The sequence below is a fragment of the Anomaloglossus baeobatrachus genome, chromosome 2, assembly GCF_048569485.1.
Source record: "Anomaloglossus baeobatrachus isolate aAnoBae1 chromosome 2, aAnoBae1.hap1, whole genome shotgun sequence".
NCBI lineage: Eukaryota > Metazoa > Chordata > Amphibia > Anura > Aromobatidae > Anomaloglossus > Anomaloglossus baeobatrachus.
In genome coordinates, this window is record NC_134354.1 from 188686938 (window position 1) to 188695557 (window position 8620).

Consider the following 8620-nt stretch of genomic DNA (forward strand, 5'->3'; position numbering starts at 1 on the left):
GGTATTGCCACGTATTTCAAAGAAAAGATCGACCAAACCAGACAAGTCTTTTCTGCTCAACCACCACAACCCCTTCATATAACAGACCACTGCTCCTCCCCCATAAACGTCCTCTCTACTATCACCGAAGAAGAGCTTGCACATCTTCTCTCAAAAGCGCACCTCACCACCTGTGCACGTGATCCCATCCCAACCCACCTCCTCCCCAACCTCACCACTATCCTTATTCCAGCCTTAACCCATCTCTTCAACCTATCTTTAACGACTGGTACCTTCCCTTCTGCCTTTAAACATGCAACAGTCACACCCATCCTAAAGAAACCTTCCCTCGACCCAACCTCTGCTGCCAGCTATCGCCCCATATCGCTACACCCATTCACCTCAAAACTCCTGGAACAGCACGTCCATGCTGAACTCTCCTCCCACCTCTCCTCTAACTCTCACTTTGACAACCTACAGTCCGGCTTCCGTCCACATCATTCCACTGAAACTGCCCTGACAAAAATCACAAATGACTTACTGCCAAAGCTAACAACCACTTCTCTATACTCCTACTTCTGGACCTATCCTCAGCTTTTGACACTGTTGACCACTCCCTCCTACTACAGATCCTCTCTTCCCTTGGTGTCAGAGACCTCGCCCTCTCTTGGATATCTTCATACCTCTCCAACTGCACTTTTAGTGTCTCCCACTCCCACACAACCTCTTCATCCCGTCCTCTCTCTGTTGGTGTCCCTCAAGGCTCTGTCCTGGGACCATTACTTTTTTCTATCTATACATTTGGCCTGGGTCAACTCATAAAGTCCCATGGTTTCCAGTACCACTTATATGCCGATGACACTCAGATCTACCTCTCTGGTCCAGATGCCTCATCTCTGCTGTCCAGAATCCCAGAGTGCCTATCTGCTATATTTTCCTTCTTCTCCTCTCGCTTCCTAAAGCTCAACGTGGCCAAAACTGAGCTGATCATCTTTCCTCCATCTCACCTACACTCTCTACCTGATCCTATTACAATAAATAACATCACGCTCTCCCCAGCACCCAAAGTTCGGTGCCTCGGAGTGACCTTTGACTCTGCCTTGTCCTTCATACCACACATTCAATCCCTCACCACCTCCTGTCGTCTTCAACTCAAAAATATTTCCAGAATCCGCCCCTTCATCAATTCTCAATCTACAAAAATGCTAGTGCATGCTCTCATAATCTCCCGCCTCGACTACTGCAACATCCTCCTATGGGGTCTCCCTGCTAACACGCTCGCCCCTCTTCAGTCCATCCTTAATGCTGCTGCCCGACTGATCCACCTCTCGCCTCACTACCACCCCGCTTCTCCTCTCTGCAAGTCCCTCCACTGGCTCCCAATCTTCCATCGTATCCAATTCAAACTACTAATACTGACTTACAAAGCCATCCACAAATTGTCTCCTCCATATATCTCTGAACTAATATCTCGCTACACTCCAAAACGTAATCTCCGGTCCTCCCAAGATCTCCTTCTCTCCTCCTCTCTCATTCGCTCCTCATGCAATCGCCTCCAAGACTTCTCCCGAACATCCCCAGTCTTCTGGAACTCACTGCCTCAACACGTCAGACTATCTACTACACTTGCAAACTTCAAAAAGAACCTAAAGACTCATCTGTTCAGAAATGCCTATAACCTTCAATGACCTCACTGCTTCACCACCGTGCGGAGCTGCCGCCCCACCACCGTGCGGAGCTGCCGCCCCACCACCGTGCGGAGCTGCCGCCCCACCACCGTGCGGAGCTGCCGCCCCACCACCGTGCGGAGCTGCCGCCCCATCTACACCCCACCTACTGTCTCCTCCCCATAATCCTATAGAATGTAAGCCCGCAAGGGCAGGGCCCTCTTCCCTCTGTACTAGTCTGTCTACTGTAACTTGTATATGTATTTTGTATGTAACCCCCTTCTCATGTACAGCACCATGGAACTAATGGTGCTCTATAAATAAATAATAATAATAATCATCACATTCAAAAAATTTGTCAACACATGATGAGTTGGGTTTTTTTTATCCAATATGAAAGTTACAATTTTGGGGCCAAAACAATATTTTATCGTAAATTTATTTTTTGTTTTCGCATTCATATTTTAGAAATTATGTGAAGCATCTATGGGTTCAACATGCTCAACACTCCAGAAGACACATTCTTTGATGGGTTTATTTTCCAAAATGGGGTCACTTTTGGGGTCTTCTGCTGTTTTGGTGCCTCAGGGGCTCTGCAAATGAGACATAGTGTCTGCAATCTATTACAGCGAAACTTACATTCCAAATAACAAATGTCAATTCTTCCCTTCCGAGCTCTGACATTTAACCAAACAGAACATTTTTTGACCACATGTGGGTATCGCCATACGCAAACTGTAAGGTCTACTTCTTCATGTTACTTCTTGCAAAAGTTAAAAATTTGGGGCTAAAGCAACATTTTTGTGGATAAATAACAATTTTCAATATGTTGATGAGTGTAGTTTCAAAAATGGGGTCAATTGTGAGGGTTTCTACTGTTTAGGCACTTTAGGGGCCCTGCAAATGTGACATGGTGCCCAAGATCTATTTCAGCCAAATTTGTGTTCCAAAATTCTTTCTGTTATGAACGCGACCGTTTGTCCACACAGAGATTTCTGACCACTTGTGGGGTATCAGTACACTCAAAAGAAATTGGGTAACAAATTGTAAGGTCTATTTTCTCTTGGCTATCCTTGTAAAAGCAAAGATATTGGTGCTAAAGCAACATTTTAGAGGGAAAATTGCAATACATATTTTTATTAATTCCACTTTGCATTCATTTCTGTGTAGCACCACAAGGCTTAACATTTTTTCCTGACAACAGTTTTGAAGTATTTGAGGGTTGTGATTTGTAAAATGTTATCACTTTTGGCGAGTTTCCAATATAAGAGCCCCTCAAAGTCAATTTAAATCTGAATAGATCCTTAAAGAAACACATTTTGAATTTATTTATTTTTTAAATAAACTTTTATCCCTTTTAAAATCCTAACAAAATAAAATAATGTTTGAAAAATGATCCAAATGTACAGTAGACATATGAGAAATATTATTTATTGATTATTTGGTACATGATGACTAACTGGTTTAATGATGAAAAACTGAAAGTTTAAAAATTGCAAAAGTTTTACTGAAATCCCAATATTTTCTCAAATAAAAGCAAAAACTATTGATCTAAGTTTACCACTAACATAAAGTAATTGTGTCACGAAAAAACAATTTCAGAATAACTGGGATTCATTGAATCGTTCCAGAGTTGTTATCACATAAAATGATACTGGTCAGATTTCCAAAATCTGGCCTGGTCATTAAGATCTTTACAACTAAGGACTTGCCTAGACATCAAAGTTGTATTTGTCTCTTTAATGCGGGCTCACTGACAGCGCGATTTCATGCATTCCAGCGCTGATTGTGCAGTTCCCTAAAGCCTATTGGTGTTTCTGTAACGCGATCTCGGGGCGCTAATGGGTTGTCAGCTGATCACTGCAGTTGCTGTCATGAGGTATTTCCTATGAAAAGGTTTTCAAAAATATGAAAAAAACCCTATAAGTTCAAAGCACCCTCCTTTTGACCCATTGAAAATAAAACATTAATAATATATATATAAAAAATACACTTATTTAGTATTGCTGCATTCAGGAATGCCTGATCTATCAAGATATGAAATCAATAATTCTGATTGGTAAATGGTCTAGGGAGAAAAAAAACCCAAAAATGTCAGATTTATGGATTTTTAGATTGCAATAAAATGCAATAAGAGGCGATTAAAACATTGCATGTACCACAAAACAGTATAATTAAAAATGGCAATTCAAAAGTGTCAACCCAAAATAATTAAAAAAAATAAGCTCACACAGTCCCAGATCCCTAAAAATGAGAACACTACGGGTCTCAGAAAATAGCAACAAAAGTGCAATTCTATTTTTTTTTTACATAAGTCTGCATTTTTTTTCACCACTTAGATAAAATTAAACTCTACATGTTTGGTATCTACAAACTCGTACTGACCTGGGGAATCATATTAACAGGTCAGTATTACCATCGAGAGATCATGGTAAATAAAAAAATAAATAAATAATTGTGCAATTGCACTTATTTTATAATTTCACAGCACTTGGAAATTTTTTTCCATTTTTCAGGACAATATGGGGTATTCAAAAGTACAACTGGTACCGCAAAAAACAAGCCCTCATATGTCTATATCGACAGAAAAATAAAAAAGTATGGCTCTTTGCATGCTGCGCTCTGCAAGACCCGGGAAACTGATGAGGTGTGACATCAGAAACGTCACCCCTTATCACCCTTATGATGAGTGATAACTAAAAAATTTGGAAATAAAATTAATACATTGTATCACATTATTTTACTAGAATGCGCTTTCCCTTTAAATTAACTGACGCATACATTATCGTGCTGCAAGCATCAACCAATAGCATCGCAGGATTTGAACTTAAAGAGAGAAAAAAAACGTCAGTTGGTGCCAGTCTGCGATTGCTCTATTAGAGAAAAGACAGGCTCCTTATTGATCTCACAAGCGACATTTATTGGAGTATTACCCGGACCAGTACCTGTGGATTTAGAGACAGCCTTCTACCTGTGGATTTAGAGACAGCCTTCTACCTGTGGATTTAGAGACAGCCTTCTACCTGTGGATTTAGAGACAGCCTTCTACCTGTGGATTTAGAGACAGCCTTCTACCAGCGGCCCTAGTTTCCAGGAAGAAGAGGAAGAATGGCTATGAGGAAGCGGAAAAGAGAACTGATCGCCCTCTATGAAGCGGAGTGGTAAGTAGATGAGATAACATCACTGCAGTCATACACCATAAACTTACACCAGTAATCCCAAGATACATAGAAATCAATGGGAAATTCCCAACCAGCCATAGATACAGAGGAAGAAGTATGGATGGGCCATAGATTTTTATTATGGTGCCAATAGCTCAGAACTTATGTGGAGCCATAGTACGGCTGTGTGTATGAGGCTTAATCCTAATATACAGTATATCCATCTCTTCTATCACAGCTCACAGTCTACCACCAAGGAAGACACAAAGAGGAAGAAGATGGATGATGACATCCCGCAGCCTGAAGAGCGGGCAGCTTTCTTCATGCTCCTTGGTAAGACTCATTGCACCTTCCAAGGATTCCAGCACAAAGTATTACATTATGTGACATGTAGGGAATAGTGTTCTCTCTTTCCCAGGATGTGATAGACATACAGTATTCAGGACCTTCCTCTATGTGATAAGAAGGGTCATGGATTAGGTTTTATGATAAACATGAAAGATATGTTAATAATGGATCCTGCAGCTTACACCACATCCTAATGACCTAAGGCCCCGTCACACTAAGCAACATCGCTAGCAACATCGCTGGTAACGAACAACTTTTGTGACGTTGCTAGCGATGTTGCTGTGTGTGACATCCAGCAACAACCTGGCCCCTGCTGTGAGGTCGTTGGTTGTTGCTGAATGTCCTGGGCCATTTTTTAGTTGTTGCTGTCCTGCTGTGAAGCACAGATCGCTGTGTGTGACAGCGAGACAGCAACAACTAATGTGCAGTGAGCAGGGAGCCAGCTTTTGCTGAGGCTGGTAACTAATGTAAACATCGGGTAACCAAGAAGCCCTGTCCTTGGTTACCCGATATTTACCTTTGATACCAGCCTCCTCCGCTCTCACTGCCTGTGCTGCCGGCTCCTGCTCTGTGCACATGTAGCTGCAGCACACATCAGGCAATTAACCCGATGTGTGCTGTAACTAGGAGAGCAAGGAGCCAGCACTAAGCAGTGTGCGCTGCTCCCTGCTCTGTGCACATTTAGCTGCAGCACACATCGGGTTAATTAACCTGATGTGTGCTGTAACTAGGAGACTGGGGGCTGGTCACTGGTTGCTGGTGAGCTCACCAGCAACTCGTGTAGCCACGCTCCAGCGATCCCTGCCAGGTCAGGTTGCTGGTGGGATCGCTGGAGCGTCGCAGTGTGACAGCTCACCAGCAACCTCCTAGCAACTTACCAGCGATCCCTATCGTTGTTGGGATCGCTGGTAAGTTGCTTAGTGTGACTGGACCTCTACTATAGTCACAATGAGACTTTTATTGGTTCCTTCCCCTGTAGAGTATTATAGCTCAGTAGACTATGTTATTCTGTCAGTGGGGACGGACACCTAAACCATAGAAATAAATGGCAGCAATATCATACCCCAATAATGAGGTCAATGTTCTTCAGGAAATCTCCTCTTTGCTCTCCAGAACCGATCACTTTCCTGCTCTGGGGCTTATTACAATATGGCATCTCATAGGTGTCGGATAGTGTGTCGGCTTATTGGATTTTAAAGGGGTTGTTCATTATTTAAATAGTGATCGTCTATAGGACAATTCTGCAATATCTGATCAGTGAGTGTTGGGTGTCAATCCCCCACCGATTAGATAATGATGACCTATCCCGAGGATAATCCTTCATTAATTAAGTGCTCCACAAAAGCTTTAATTTAACACTGTTATTACTATTTGCATTAGGTAGTTAATAATAAAATAATCTTACTTTTATCATTTTTGTAGAAGAAGAATACATCAAGTGTTTTCTAGCCAGGGACAGCTGCCTTAAGATTTCGGACAAGGTATTATTGTAGTGAGGGATAGAAAAACATCCAGAGACTATCCATCACAGAGAAATGAAGGCTTATTCTTATGTACCAGAGGACAGATATTACAGAACAGAGGAATATACTGATCACCTGTACATGTAATGTATAATATATACTTTATAACTGCTTCTCACCCCTCTAGTATCTCCTCGCCATAGTCTTCACCTACTTCAGAAGAGCCGGACTGCGCACTGCGGAGTACAGAACGTTCTTATTTCCAGCTCTGTGAGTCTCTTTTATTATTACACCTTTATGTATATAACATTTTTTTTTTTTATTTTAAAAACCAAACAGCTCTTATATCACTGAACTAAATACATGATAATTGTGTTTGCTGCTACTTATTTTTTTGTATTTTCTTCTGAAATGTTTAATAATTTTTTTGGTGTAATTTTTTTCCCTCCAGGTTTTTAGCCAACCAGTTTGAAGAGGATGAGCCATATCACCGGCAAATCTACCGCTGGGCCCTTGGATGGACGTAGAGTATGAAGAAGCATCGGCTCCTGCACTTACGCGATGTGTTACTCACGAGGATGGGATTTCGCGCTTGGGTGAATCAGGCCACCTGTGATCTGGTAAGTAATATAAAGCAAGAAGACTATAAAGCTGACCTGTAACCAGAGTCACAATATAAACAGCAGTACTTATTTTGAAAACCCATGTCAGAATGGTTGAATAATCCTGATAATAGATATTAGTGCAGCCGTAGCTTAACACATGAAATGCTTGTTTTGATATCGAGCAGGAAAACTCTAAGGGATTGTACAACCATTCTGATATGGAGTTTCAAAGTAATTACACTAGGCTCATCAGGTCTCAAATAATTATAAATTAGATTATGAAATATGGTGACAGATTCCCTTCATGCGTTAATTCTAATGACTTATTTCATTTCAGATCATGGCACAAGACCCTGACCATTGGGCATGGAAGAGAGACAGGAACGTCCATCACAGCTGGGCAGTACGTTGGTTCCGGAGGGATACTGCCCCATCCTGCTCTCTGTGTAACATCGATCCACCCAAGAGGGAAAAGGCCAAGAACATCCAGTGCCGGACAGACACAGAGGAGGAACCCGAAACAGCAGATTCCTAACCATCTCTGGTAAGCGTAATATTGCTGTGGGAAAAGGGTTTCATAAGGTAAATGTATAGTATAGATCTATAACAGACCGATCTCTAAGTGATCATTTATTCTGGATGAATGTAGATAAAATGAATATTCTTCCTGACATGTGAAAATGCTGAATTATCTATCAGTACATCTGTAAAGTAAAATGCACTTTTTTTGTCTCACCCTTAGTAATGAGAAGGTCATATAGAAGGACTTGATAAGATTGATATATGATTATATTTTCATCTAATAATTCTCTTTGACATTTAGAGGTGCTGCTGCCACGATGGAGAACATATCGGCCGGACGGGGAGCAAAGCTGCTGGACCTAGAAGGAGAAGAACATGACGAAGGCGGATGAAGAACTGGATAAGGAGGAGATATCCTTAATAACCACATCACAGTACACAGTCACTACACACACATTATATATACTGTACACACACACCATATGTGTGTGTGTGTGTATATATACTATATATATATATATATATATATATATACTGTACATAGACGCACACACACACACATACACACATATATGTATACTGTACACACACTATATACTGTGCACACAGATACACATTATATATACTGTACACACACACTGTATGTATGTATATATATATATATATATATACTGTATACACTATATACAGTATATACTGTGTGTATATATATATATATATATATATATATATATATATACATATACTGTACACATGCTATATACTGTACACACAAACATACACTGTACACACACTATTTACTATTTACTATATACACCACACACTACACACTGTACACACACACACACACACACACACTATATACTATACACATG

At 40.9% G+C, this 8620-nt stretch overlaps 1 long non-coding RNA gene across 1 annotated transcript; it reads left to right on the forward strand.

Moving 5' to 3' along the window:
- Positions 1-7075: 7075 nt before the first annotated feature.
- LOC142288949 (uncharacterized) lies at positions 7076-8244 on the forward strand. The gene is made up of 3 exons (XR_012749535.1): positions 7076-7238; positions 7561-7767; positions 8047-8244. It is a non-coding gene; the product is annotated as an uncharacterized LOC142288949 (long non-coding RNA).
- Positions 8245-8620: the final 376 nt, after the last annotated feature.